The sequence below is a fragment of the Heloderma suspectum genome, chromosome 6, assembly GCF_057233095.1.
Source record: "Heloderma suspectum isolate Gila_16-S chromosome 6, 16-S_ref, whole genome shotgun sequence".
NCBI lineage: Eukaryota > Metazoa > Chordata > Lepidosauria > Squamata > Helodermatidae > Heloderma > Heloderma suspectum.
Genome location: NC_139463.1, coordinates 3,538,780 through 3,552,465, shown reverse-complemented (window position 1 = coordinate 3,552,465; position 13,686 = coordinate 3,538,780).

Here is a 13,686-nt window from a genome sequence, read left to right as displayed (position 1 = left end):
AAAGAACAAGGAAAGGAAAGGAGGAAACTAAACTATGAAAGAACTAAATGTTTTTGGTTTTTTAAATAATCTAGAAAAGAAAGCAAGGGAATAGTTGAATTGAGAAGGGCTGGGTGGGAAAGAATATGAAGAACAAAGCTGCAGTGCAACCCCCCCCCCGCAACTCCCCCCCCCCCGCATATCTAGCCAACTAACTAACCAATTCTTCTAACAGCTTTCTCCAGTAACCACCACCTGACAGCTCTCTCTCTCTCTCAATGAAACAAACACAGGCTTTTTTCTCCAAAATATACAGTATCCCCTACCCCCAACACTGTTACTGATTGGAGACTGCTGGGTTAAGTTCAGCCCTAATTTGGCAACTAGAGTTGCCATTCACCAAAGCTCCCTCCTTCCTCCTCCTCCTCTCCCCCTCTTTGATCTTTCACAAGCTGATACATTTTAGAGACAGATTGTCTGGGCTTCAGAAGGCATCAGAATATCTCTGAATCTCCGAGGCAGACCGAGGTGCTTTGGCGGTAACCCACTTTTCTTCGGAGCACCTTGGTGCCACTCTGATCCACTTCAGATCTCACTGAGGCACCCATGAAGCGCCCTGTTTTGCATCGGTATTCAGATTTGGCACCAAAGCGATGCACAGCCCTACTTCACATGCATTCCCTAGTTGTGATCCTTACAACAACCCTGTAAGGTAAGTCAGTATTATTATCCCCCATATTGCAGATGGGGAGACTAAGGCTGAGAGAGAGGCTTGCCTAAGGCCAGCTGGTGAGTTTATGGCAGAGGCAAGATTCGAACTGTGGACTTACTGTGTCATAGCTCACTCACTCAGCCACTACACTATGTCAGTGGAAGTGACTGAATGAAGTAGACTGAATCTCAGAAAGTGAAGGGTTTGGCAAAATTTACTGAGTCTTAAACAAATAGTCCCTGGCTAAGCCGCCAGAAGTACAAAACAGGACAGCAAATCAGACCAGGTTTCTAACATAATGAAACCAATACTACTACAGAACATAGTGAACATTCTAGTCTTTTTATACACAAGAAACCCAAGTTAAAAAGAAAACATATTTGGCTTAGGGGTGTACGGATTACTCACCCCATTCTGGTCCAGGGCATCCGTGGTGGGGGGAGGCGATCTGTCCCTCCCCCTGAAATCCTCCCTAGCTGGTTCCGCTCCATGGCGACTCCGTGGAGCCACTGGCTAGAGCTGCCCGCAGCCGGACCTCCGTCCACTGCCAGGCTGCAGCTGTAAATGGCACCCGCTGTAGCGACTGCCATTAGCATCCCTGTGTTAGCCATCATAGGCTACGTATATATTTACGTAGCCTATCACAGCAAAAGGCAGGGATGCAAATGGCATAGCAGACGCTATTTGCGTCCCTGCTCTTTGCCGTGATAGGCTACATAAATACTTACATAACCTGTCACGGCTAAAGTAGGGAGGGTAATGGTGGCCGCAGACTAGGGCAGCCATTCATGGCCACAGATCCGGGCACCGGACGGCTGACAAAAGGTAGAGTCCATCCCAGGGAAATTTTGTGGGGTGGTAGTGGGGATTGCTCCGTTCCACCATGGACTCCGGGAGGCCGGGTTCTAAAGAATCCAGCCTCATTGGAGTCCATGGTGGAATTCTCTAACATCCCTAATTTGGCTCCACCTGGCTGCTAGACCACATTCTCCCCACCCCCTTGTGATCCCTGTTCACACCCCTGTTCACCCCTGATGCATCTAGAGCAGGTGTCTCCAACATTTGGGGGCCGGTGGGCACATTTGGCATTGTGAAAACGTGTCCTGGGCACCACCACAAATTGGTTTTTGGGTGGGTGGGGGCAATAAAAAATGTTGGAAGTGACCTCATTATCTGTGATTGTGTGTGTGTGTCAGGAGCGCCCTAGTGGCCCCTTTCAGTACACTCCAGTAGCCAACTCAAGACACAGACGAAAGGATTCTTTTCAAGGCTTTAATCCTTTTATAACTTAATGACTCTTTCAGATGCTAATCACCAGCGACTAAGCAATGAACAGCAGAGTAGCCTATGCTCCGAGTAGGCAGTTGATCCCCGTTTGAAGGAGTATCACTTGAAGACCCTGAACTTATGGGCTAGGGAGAGATCCTCCCTCTTTCCCTTGGGTCCATGGGACGCAGTCGTTGCTTGCGCTTCAAATGGGCGCTACGCCTCCTTTCCATGCCCTCCATCTCTCGTCGCTCCCTGCATCTGCGTCGAGCATCTAGCAAGCCCCCATCCCGCACTTTCTCACTGCTAGGATCACTATCTATCTCAGGAATGCCGGCAGGAGGAATCTCTGCCAGCTGCTGTGCCTGTGAGGGATGAGCTGGCTCCTCTGCCACGGATTGCTGATCCTTCTCAGAATCAGAACTACACTGGGGTTCTATCGGCTCAGTTTCCACCCTGACATCGTGCATGAATGTGTACCCTGTAGATATGCTACTCACTCTAGTTTCTCTTTCTCCCTCTCTTTGGCTTTTTTCTCTCATTCCTTCTCTCTCTCTCTCTCTCTCTCTCTTCTTTCTCTCTGGCTCCTCTTTCTTCCTTCCATTTGCATGGCATCATATTTTTACATCTACAGTTCCAAAGAAATTTCCCAACTTGTTCACTGTGGCTTGGGCATTGTCCTATTGAGCAAGAATGTTTCTCATAAAGTTCCCTTTAAGTGTCAAGCTTCTTGCCAGTAATAGGTCAAAAGCAAACTTTGCAGGACAGCTCCAGGCACTGTTGAAGGAAACTGATTATCTAGATCCATTTCAATCGGGCTTCAGGCCTGGTTTTGGAATGGAAACTGCCTTGGTCCCTCTGTGGAAACTGCCTTGGCCGCCGCCGCCATTTCCAGTCTTGTAAAAAACAACAACAAGAACAACAACAAAAACGACGTGATAGGCTACGTAAAGATTTAAAAAAACACACACACAACGTGATAGGCTATGTAAATCTTTACGTAGCCTATCATGGCTGGGTGGGTTTAAAAAACAAAACAAAAGCACGTGCGCAAATGGCGGCGGCTAAGGCCGCCGCCATTTGCGTTCCTTATTTTTGGCCATCTTAGTCTACGTAAATATTTACATAGACTCTGACGGAGAAAATAAAGGGGAACACAAATAGCATAGTGGGCACTATTTGCGTCCCTTTTTCATTCGCCGTTTTAGCCTACGTAAATATTTACGTAGGCTAAAACGGTGAATCAAAAAGGGACGCAAATAGCGCCTGCTACACTATTTGCGTTCCCCTTTATTTTCGCTGTCATAGTCTACATAAATATTTACGTAGATTCAGATGGCCAAAAAGAAGGAATGCAAATTTGCATATGTGGTTTGTTTGTTTTTTCCCGGAGCCCTCCGCGGCCGTAAATCTGGCTGCGGACGGCTCTGGGCTGGGCTGGGCCTGGCCGGCTGCTCCGCAGAGCTGCCATGGAGCACAGCCGGCCATTGAGGATTCCAGGGGGGAGGAACGGATCGCCTCCCCCCCATCAACGTAATCCGCAAAAGGTCACTTTCGTACATCCCTACTCCTCAGCGATCTTCCTCTCCATCTCCAAGACAAAAGCTGCTTTCCTTTTGTCTTAGGTTGACTGACCCTTCCCCCAGAGCCATTTCCTCCTACACCCTCAGGCCTTGTAGAACAGAGGTTACCAATTCAAGATAACCTTGGGGTAACTTGCCCAAAACACAGGGGAAATCCTCAGTCTTTTTGTACTTAGGAGCACTGAATAGTAAGGTGTCTCTGGAGGTAATATAGACTGACCCCAAACACACAACACTAAAAATGCAAAGATTTAATCATAAAGGTGGGTATGGAAGGGCACACCAAACTGGAGAGAAAATAATGTGTTTCAATGGATATAAATTCTATGGTGAAGATGTTACACATTTTACACCCACAACATAACATCACTAATAATCAAACATGGATGTAAACAAATATAACAGAGAGCCTTGGCTATTGGGAGGTATAGAAATGAAATAAATGAAAAATAAATAAAATAATGTACAAGGTGTATGTACAATGTCTGAAAATCAAAGTTTCTGATTTTCTGGCTGGGGTGGGGCAGTGGGCTGGTTTAATAGGTAGCAGTTGTATCCAGCAAAAACATTGCAAGGAGACTAGAAGCTGAGCTCCAGTGTGGAGGTCAAGAGGGAGGAGCCTCAGCAAGCCCTGCAGATCTTGTTTTCATTTTCAACAAAGCTTTAGTCATAGCATGGAGGCCTCTATCTTTCCTGGGAGAAGAAAGCACCTTTAAAACATGGTGTCAGAAGTAGGGGTGGCGGAGAATTCCACCACTGACTCCAATGAGGCCCTGGAGTCCATTGCGGAATGGACCATTCCCCCCCGCCACCCTGCGAACTTCGTCCCGGATGGACCCTACATGGCGCCAGCTGGGTCTGGGTCCGTCCGCTGAGTCCTTGCGACCACTGCCAGTGTGCAGATGCAAATGGTGTGCGCTACACTATTTGCGTCCCTGCTCTTTGCCGTGATAGGCTATCACGGAAATGGTGCTCTTTTCCCTGCATGAAAAGAGCAGGGACACAAATGGTGTCTGCTACGCCGGACGCCATTGGCATCACCGGCAGGGCAGCGGACGGAAGTCCAGCTGCAGATGGGCCCGGCCAGTGGCTCTGCAGACTCGCCGCAGAGCAGAGCCGTCCGGGGAGGATTCCTGGGGGGAGGAACGGATCACCTCCCCGCCCCTGTGGACCCCCCAGGCGGATCGATGAGTGGGGTTTGTATACCCCTAGTCAGAAGTGACTCTCTTGTTCTGACGACAAAGAAGGTGCAAGGTGCACTGTTTATAAAGGCAGCAAGCACACTGATCTGATGGTAGAAGAAGAAGACATTACGGCAATGGCAGCCGACATGATTGCAGTTCCAGGGCCCACGGACATGGCAGGTGATATTTTTAGTAACTGGATGTTTTTCAAAGCACAGTGGGAAAATTAAGAAATTGCAACAGGGTTGGATGGTAAAGATAAAAGGATTAGGATTGCAACAGTGCTATCAGTGATGGGGAAAGAAAGTCATTTGCTCCAGCAGCACCTTGATATTCCGGCAACAGACAGACAAGATCCATCCAAAGTACTAGAAGCCCTTCAAAATCATCTTGAGCCTACTAGAAATGTTATATATGAACACTATCTCTTTAACAAATGTGCACAAGAACCTGATGAAACCGTAGATTGGTATATTCCTAAATTGTGCAAAATGGCAGATTCATGTGCATATAGCTCTTTTAAAGAAGAATGATTAGAGACAGACTGATTATAGGTATCAAGGACAAGGGAGCACAGACGAGAATGCTCAGGAGCCATGCCTTGCCTCTGCAGGAAGCCACAGACATATGCAAGGCTGGTGAATAATGGGGCTGTGCACAGACCCCTTGCTTCGCTTCAGACCCTCCTAATCAGCCCTGCTTCAACTTGGACCCATTCGGACCCCTCTGCTTTGACTCGGTTCTGGATCCGAAGTGAGATTCGGATATCCGGACAACTTGGTTTGGGCGTTTCCCCATTGACTTGCATGGGGAAACACAAATGGCCATAAGTTTTCCAGTTTTCATGATATGTACATGAAACTTGGGGGCCTCCCTGCTGACATGGAGGGGATCCCACCTGCCAAAGTTCAGACAGTTTGGCCCAGTACTCTTTGTGCTGGGTGCAGCTGAACTTTGAGTTTTCCCACAAAAACTCTCGAAGCAAAGAGCTCTGCCTCTCAGAGCCGCCCCGCCGCCCCCCCTGCCTGCTTGGCTGTCTCAGCGCTGTTTCCACGACAACGGAAGGAGAAGCTGATGCAGGAGTGCTGGATTTCAGTTTAAGCGGAATCAGCTTTGCTGCGATGTGGTCCATGCAGGGCTCCACGAGCAGGTTCTCCGCAGCAGTAAAAACGGCTTCACAGGACATACTTCCTGGTGGGGTGGGGTTTGGCGCGAACGTCGTCTGACTGGCAGGGGCTGCTCGGCCAGTAAGAGAGGCTCCCCCCTTTCTCCTTTCCCCTGGAAGTCCAGATGCGCCTCCATTTCAGGAGCAAGCCTCGCTGAGCGCAATGGGAGTCACTTCTGAGGAGGCACAGACTTATGCTCATGCTGGGAAAGAGAGCAGTAGACACAAAGGGCGCTGCGTAAACTGAGGATCCAAAAAGTGATCCTCCTGATTTCGTATGATTTTTAAGGGGGAGACCCACAAAAACACTAGGGATGTCAGAGAATTCTGCAACGGATCTCGGTGAGGCCGAATACCAGTGCATTCGGCCCCCCGAAAACTGTCGCGGAACGAAGCCCCCGCCCCCCCACCCCACGAAAGGCGCGCGGGACGAAGTGCCTGCCACCCCCACCCCACGAAAGAGGCACAAAACGGAGCACTTACCTGCTCCCATCTGTGCTGCTGTGCGAATGGTGGCCGTCCTGCAGCCGCCATTCGCTTCCTCCTTCTTCAGCCGTGATAGACTACATAAATACTTACGTAGCCTATCACGGCTAACTCAGGGACGCCATTTGCATCCCTGCAGAGCCCATGATAGGCTACGTAAGTATTTATGTAGCCTATCACAGCGGGGGGGGGGGGGAACCTCAGCTTACGCAAATGGCGGTAGCCGCCGTCATTTGCGTACGCTGGGGTTTCCCCCCCCCCTGCCGTGATAGGCTACGTAAATATTTACGTAGCCTATCACAGCAAGGGGGAAAAAAACCCAGCCTACACAAATGGCGGCGGCTACCGCCATTTGCGTACGCTGGGGTTTTCCCCCTGCCATGATAGGCTACATAAATATTTACGTAGCCTATCACGGCTCACTACAGGGACGCAAATGACGGCGGTTACGACAGCCACCATTTGCGTCCCTGCAGGGCTGCCCAGCGGCCGGATGTCCGGCTGCGGGTGGCTGGAGCCGGCCAGCGGCTCTGCGGCTTGGCCACGGAGCGGAGCTGGCCGGCCAGGATTTCGGGGGGAGGCATGGAGCACCTCCCCCCCCAGTGAGGATTCCCGGGGGATGGACGGAGCGCCTCCCCCCACCTGCGGAACCCGGCGGAGCCAGGTAAGCGGGCTTTCGTACGCCCCTAAAAAACACCATCCAATCACAAAGCACATCTGCCTTCATGGACTGAAGCAGAAAAGTCATGGATCCCCCACTCGTGGGTACAGCCACAGTAGAAAAAAATGGATTTGAGGCAGGGATCCTTAGAGATCCTCATGATTATTACAAGAAAGATACCACCAAACACTGTCATATCACATAGCACATATGTGCCCATGGATTGAGTGTCAAAAAACATAGATTTGGAGGCATCATAGCACTGTCATGCTATAATGCCATGGATAAGATACCCAATTGGGTCCCCCCTGCCCACCCCTCCAGGACCAGCATGGTCATTTTAAAAGGTTTTTTCTTTCTTTAAAACAGTGTTGCTTTAAACAAAGAGTTTATTGCTCAGGCACACCTAAGACAACCTTCCTTTGGGAAGCCCCTAGGAAGAGGAAGTGTTTTGGCTGAAAGTAAACGGAGGATTTCAATTTTTAAAAAAATACATAAATATTTACGAAAAATAGCGATTCTTATGGAAGTTATACAGACTCACAGAGACGGCTGGGCACCAGAATTATGGTTTTTGGTATGGATTTATCTTCGTAATTTTCGGAGTGGAAAAAAAAGAGAATTCCGGGGGCTTGTGAATGGCGGAATGGAACACTGGCCGCAAACTGTGGAAGTGAAGCGGCACTGAAGGTACACAATTTGTACATCCCTCGTTGCAACAAAAGTCACAGACCAACCGCAACACAAGCACAGTAAAACTAAAGCCAACTATGACAGGGATACAAAAAAGTTGCCACCGCTGCACATTAGATATGCTGTATGTGTCCGGTTATTTCCTCAAGACAGTCATGTCCCTGGACAAAAGGAACTTGCATGGGACAAATACATCCCCACACTTATATTATTGAAGTTAATGGATGGTCTTATCAACAGAATCGCAAGTTCATTCATCTAATGAGGCCTCAAGGGAGGAGCCTCAGCAAGCACTACAGATCTTGTTTTCATTTTCAATAAAGCTTTAGTCACTCACAGCATGGAGGCCCCTGTCTTTCATGGGCTAAGAAAGCACCACTAAAACCTAAATTTAGGTGATTTTAAGGCAATGGGAATTGCAGGTTATCAAAAGAGGAATAGCTAAAATGGCAGTCTGAACCAAAGTTTGCTTTTGACCCATTACTGGCAGGAAATTTGACCTGGGGAAAAGGGAACTTTATGAGAAACTTTCTTGCTCAGTAGCTCCATGTCCCCGGGAATGTTTCCATCAGCAGTTTACTTCAAACTGGCTGCATATGGAGGTCGTTAGGGATACATGAAGTCATGGCCATCCAGCGGCCATTCTGTTTATCACAGAAAAACCGGTTCTTTTGAGACTGGTTATAGTCCGACTTTTCCCCTTTACTTTGGCTCGGTTCGGTTCCTGTTGGGGCTGTCTCTTCCATCACCTGCATTTGCATCAGTATCATAGTCCTGCCCATGGGGGTGTGTCGTTCAGCTGGCTGTGACCTCACTGACCCAATCCTTTCCCTCCCTGTTTTCCAGAAGTTTCACCACCATTTTGGAGCAGGATGCCGGGGAACCAACTACTTTTTAAAAATTGAAAATAAGCACTAGATCACTAGTGCCTATAAGCATGCTACCACGGGCAAGCAAGTACTCCCACTACAGCCTGAAAATCAGGTTTATCTCAGGTCGCTTCCCCAGAACTACACATGGGAAGGATCCACAGCTAATATGCCTTTGTGTCTGCATTCAAATGGCACCTTGTTGTAGCATCCATCCAGGGCTGCAGTTGGCATGACTTGAAATTGCAGCTCAGTAAAAGCATTTCTCGGGGAAAGAGGCCTCAATTTAGACATTTACAGCCATTTGGTTTCTTTTTCCTAGGTGCAGAACTTGGCATTTATCCCTATGAAATGTCATTCTGTTGTTTTCAGCCCAGTGCTCCAGCCTATCAAGATCACTTTGAATTTTGTTTCTGTCTTCCAGGGTATTAGCTATCCCACCCAATTTTGGGTCATCTGCAAATTTGATCAGCATTCCTTGCACCTCCTCCTCCAAGTCATTAATAAAAATGTGGAAGAATGCTGGGCCCAGGACTGAGCCCTGTGGTACGCTGCTCGTTGCCTCTCCCCAGCTTGAGAAGGTCCCACTGATAAGCACTCTTGGAGTCCGATTATGTAGCCAACTGTGGATCTACCGGATCGCTGTTCCATCTAGCCCACTTTGAGCTAGTTTGCTCATCAGGATATCATGGGGCACTTTGTCGAAAGCTTTGCTGAAGTCGAGGTATATGATGTCCACAGCATTCCACAGTCCACAAGGGAGGTTACCTGATCAAAAAATGTGATCAGATTCGTCTGGCAGGATTTGTTCTTGACAAATCCATGTTGGCTTTGAGTAACCACTGCATTGTTTTCAAGGTGCAGACAGATGGATTGCTTTATCATCTACTCCAGAATTTTCCCTGGGATTGATGTCAGACTGACTGGTCTGTAGTTCCCAGGTTCCTCCTTTTTACCCTTTTTGACTATAGGGACAACATTAGCCCTCCTCCAATCATCTGGCACTTCACCCGTCCTCCACAATTTCTCAGAGATAATAGACAGTGGTTCTGAGAGCAATTCTGCCAGTTCAAAATATGCACATAGCCTCGGTGTGTGGAACAGAAGGCTGTGTATTACATGGTGCCCCAGTGTTTATGTTGTACAATTACATGCATGTGCCCTGAGGACCAGAGATATCTGCTCCTCCCTCTGAGATGTAACTTTAGAGACACTGAAGGAAGGAGATAAACTCCAAAGAATGACAACTCTAGAAACTTGCACTAAAGATGTTAACTGGGCATTCCCCAGAACACACACACACAAACAATGGGGCTATCATCTGAGGGAGCTGGGCCACAAAAGACCTGCAGTTAGAGGGCACGCTGACCTCACCAAGTTTTGGAGCAGGACTTTCATATGGTGCAAGGCCTGGGCTCCCTGGCAAAAAGAAGTGCAGGGGCTCTTTCCGAAGGAATTGTGTGTGTGTGCGGGGGGTATAAATGTTTGGGATGAATGAGTGTTGGGGCTGAACATTTGAAGGGGAGCCTGTTACTTGGTAGCAAGGCACTCTGAATATTCTCAGAGGTGCTCTCTTTTGTCTTGACTAGCATGCCATGGGCAGTGGTGGCCACTTACACATTGCCACAAACAGGAAATGCATTAATCACAAAGTCAACAAAAAGAGGACATATATTTGCCTGAAATATGCACATGCTAATTTATATGTAGATATGCAAATTTAGAAAGAATTACTAGACTTTAAAAAGAAATACAATACAAGTGGGGAAGACTGTTGCACTCGTGTCCTGCTTGTGGGTTTCCCGTAAGCAGCTGGTCGGCCACTGTGTGAACAGAGTGCTGGACTAGATGGACCCTTGGCCTGATCCAGCCTTAGGGCTCTTCTTGTGTTCTTACTGGAACCACCTGTGTGGCCACTGATTAGACTGCTGTCCAGGTGCTGCTAACGGTGGCTGGGCAGCTTGTGGCTCTCTCTTCCCCAGATTCTTTCCTTTTAATGGGGCTTGGGCCAGATAGCCCTTCAAACAGAGGACTATCCTCTGAAAAATAGGGCACCTGACCAACCTAGCGAAACAGAACAGAATTCTTGGTGCTGGCTTAGGCAGAGAAGAAGGGCCAGAAGAAGGGGAAGCCAGAGGGATTGCCATCTGGTTCCTGTTAGCAGTGCTGGATGGAACTTCCTGGAATCCAGCTCATTGTGCTGCATTTGTAACAGAATGTTTTTCGCTGTGTTGGGAGGACAGACTCCCCCATGCTGAGGCCCCCTAGCCAGGACATTCCAGGAAAAGAGGAAAGTACACTGATGCACACTTGCAAAAGCAAAGCATTCACTGAATAACGCTCCCACACTCCCTGCCCAGACCTGCACTCATAAGTGGGAATGGAAATCTAGTTGGCATGAAGCTTTTAGATAACGTTTCATTTAGCATGGTTTATATTTTCACATCAATGATTGTACAGTAAGTAAGTAATCACTGCCTTGTTGTGGCGAAGGGGCTTGCGTAACTCAGTGAAGCCATAAGTTATGCCGTGCAGGGCCACCCAAGATGGACAGGTCATGGCGGAGAGTTCTGACAAAATGTGGTCCACTGGAGAAGGAAATGGCAACCCACTCCAGTATTCTTGCCAAGAAAACCCCATGGAAGGTATCACAAGGCTAAAAGACATGACGCCGGAAGATGAGCCCCTCAGGTCAGAAGGTGTCCAATATACTACTGGGGAAGAGCAGAGGGAATTCCCAAGTAGCGCCAGAAAGAGTGAAGCGGCTGGGCCAAAGCCGAAAGGACACTCAGCTGTGGAGGTGTCTGGTGGTGAAAAGAAAATCCGATGCTGTAAAGAACAATATTATTTAGGAACCTGGAATGTAAGATCAATGAATCAAGGTAAGCTGGAGGTGGTCAGACAAGAGATGGCAAGACTGAACATCGACATCTTGGGAATCAGTGAACTAAAATGAACAGGCATGGGTGAATTTAATTCAGGTGACCATCATATCTACTACTGTGGGCAAGAATCCCTTAGAAGAAATGGAGTAGCACTCATAGTCAGCAAAAGGGTGTGAAAAGCAGTACTGGGGTACAACCTCAAAAACGACAGAATGATCTCAGTACGAATCCAAGGCAAACTAGTCAACATCACAGTAATCCAAGTCTATCCCCCAACCACTGATGCAGAAGAAGCTGAGGTTGATCGGTTCTATGAAGACCTACAACACCTTCTAGAACTAACACCAAAAAAAGATGTCCTCTTCATCATAGGGGATTGGAATGCTAAAGTAGGAAGTCAAGAAATCACCGGGATAACAGGCAAGCATGGCCTTGGTGTACAAAATGAAGCAGGACAAAGGCTAATAGAGTTTTGCCAAGAGAACACGCTGATCATAGCATTGCCCTTATTTTCGCCATAGTCGACATAAATCTTTACGTAAATAAGGAATGCAAATGGCGGCGCCCATGGGGCGCCGCCATTTGCGTACGTGCTTCTTTTTTTTCCCCCAAAGTCACCTGTGATAGGCTACGTGACGATTTATGTAGCCTATCACGGCTGACTTTGGAAATCTAGCCGTGATAGGCTACGCAAATCGTTACATAGCCTATCACGTGTGTGTGTGTGTTTACTTTTTTTTTCTGCGGCCGGGGAGACGGGGCGCTCCTCCCCGGCCTGAATTTCACTGGCGAGGGATGGGGTGCCTCCCCCCCTGGCCTGAATTTCAGCCGGGCGAGGCGGGGCGCCTCCCCCCCTCACCTGAACTTCGGGGGGAGAACTGAAGCGCCTCCCCCCCACCGCGAAGCAAGCTGCGGGACAAGGTAAGTCCCTTTCGTCCATCCCTAAATGTATGGCTGTGAGAACTGGACTATAAGGAAGGCTGAGGTCCAAAGAATTGATGCTTTCGAACTGTGGTGCTGGAGAAGACTCTTACGAGTCCCCTGGACTGCAAGGAGGTCAAATCAGTTCATCCTAAAGGAAATCAACCCTGACTGCTCATTGGAAGGACAGATACTGAAGCTGAAGCTCAAATATTTTGGCTACCTAATGCGAAGAGAAAAGTCACTGGAAAAGGCCCTGATGCTGGGAAAGATTGAAGGCAAAAGGAGAAGGGGACGGCAGAGGATGAGATGGCTAGATAGCATCACCGATGCAATGAATATGAACTTGAGCACGCTCTGGGAGAGAGCGGAGGACAGGAAGGCCTGGCGTGCTATGGTCCATGGAGTCATGAAGAGTTGGACATGACCTAACGACTGAACAACAACAACAAGTAAACATTTGGCAATAGGCCATGACAACAGTATTCAAATATCAACAAAAAATAAAACCCAGAAACAGTATTTGCATGTGGTTTTGTCGTTCAACCATAAGGAAGAGGTTCATTTGATGTCTCAATAATTAATGCTGTTATGCTCAGCCTGCTTCCATGGGGAGACGTTCCAAGGGCACATTGCTTACCCAGGTTTGGTTCCCGTTAGAAGGAGGTCTCTGGGGGCTGACTGGCCTTTATTTATGGAGGCTGATGGGCATTTTGTAATGTTTCCATTTACTTAAAGATGTACAGGCGGAGCACAGATGGAGGTGCACAGCTGAGACATTCTAAGAGGCATCCAAAGTCCACTGCTCCCACATCAGATCTCCAGGGGGACCGTCGGCACCAAACATGCTTACAGGGCCCAAATTCAGCTTTTTCTGCATCTTTCTCTGTCTCACAGAAACTTCAGCCCGTCCTTGGTTTCTTTCACACTCTTCTCAGGTGCTTCCAGATGAGGCTTTTATTAAGCAAATGCTCTGCCTCATTCACACAATTCTATGCAGAGTCCAGACAATGTTTTCTTTTTTTTAACCCTCCTGTGCTTTCCCACCAGTTCCTCCATCCTTTTAAAAGCTGTTAGGAGGAAAAGATGGAATAGCTGCACAATGTCTTTTGGTTGGCAGAGCTAGGAGCAGTCTATCTGGATGTACTGCTAGATTATAAAATCCTTAATTGGGGGCAGTGGGAGATTTAGCCTTTGCTGCCTTTCTGGTATTTCTTCCAAGCCATTCAGAAAACTTAAGGGAAATGGTTTAATGATTAGTTCCCACAGAATCACATCATTG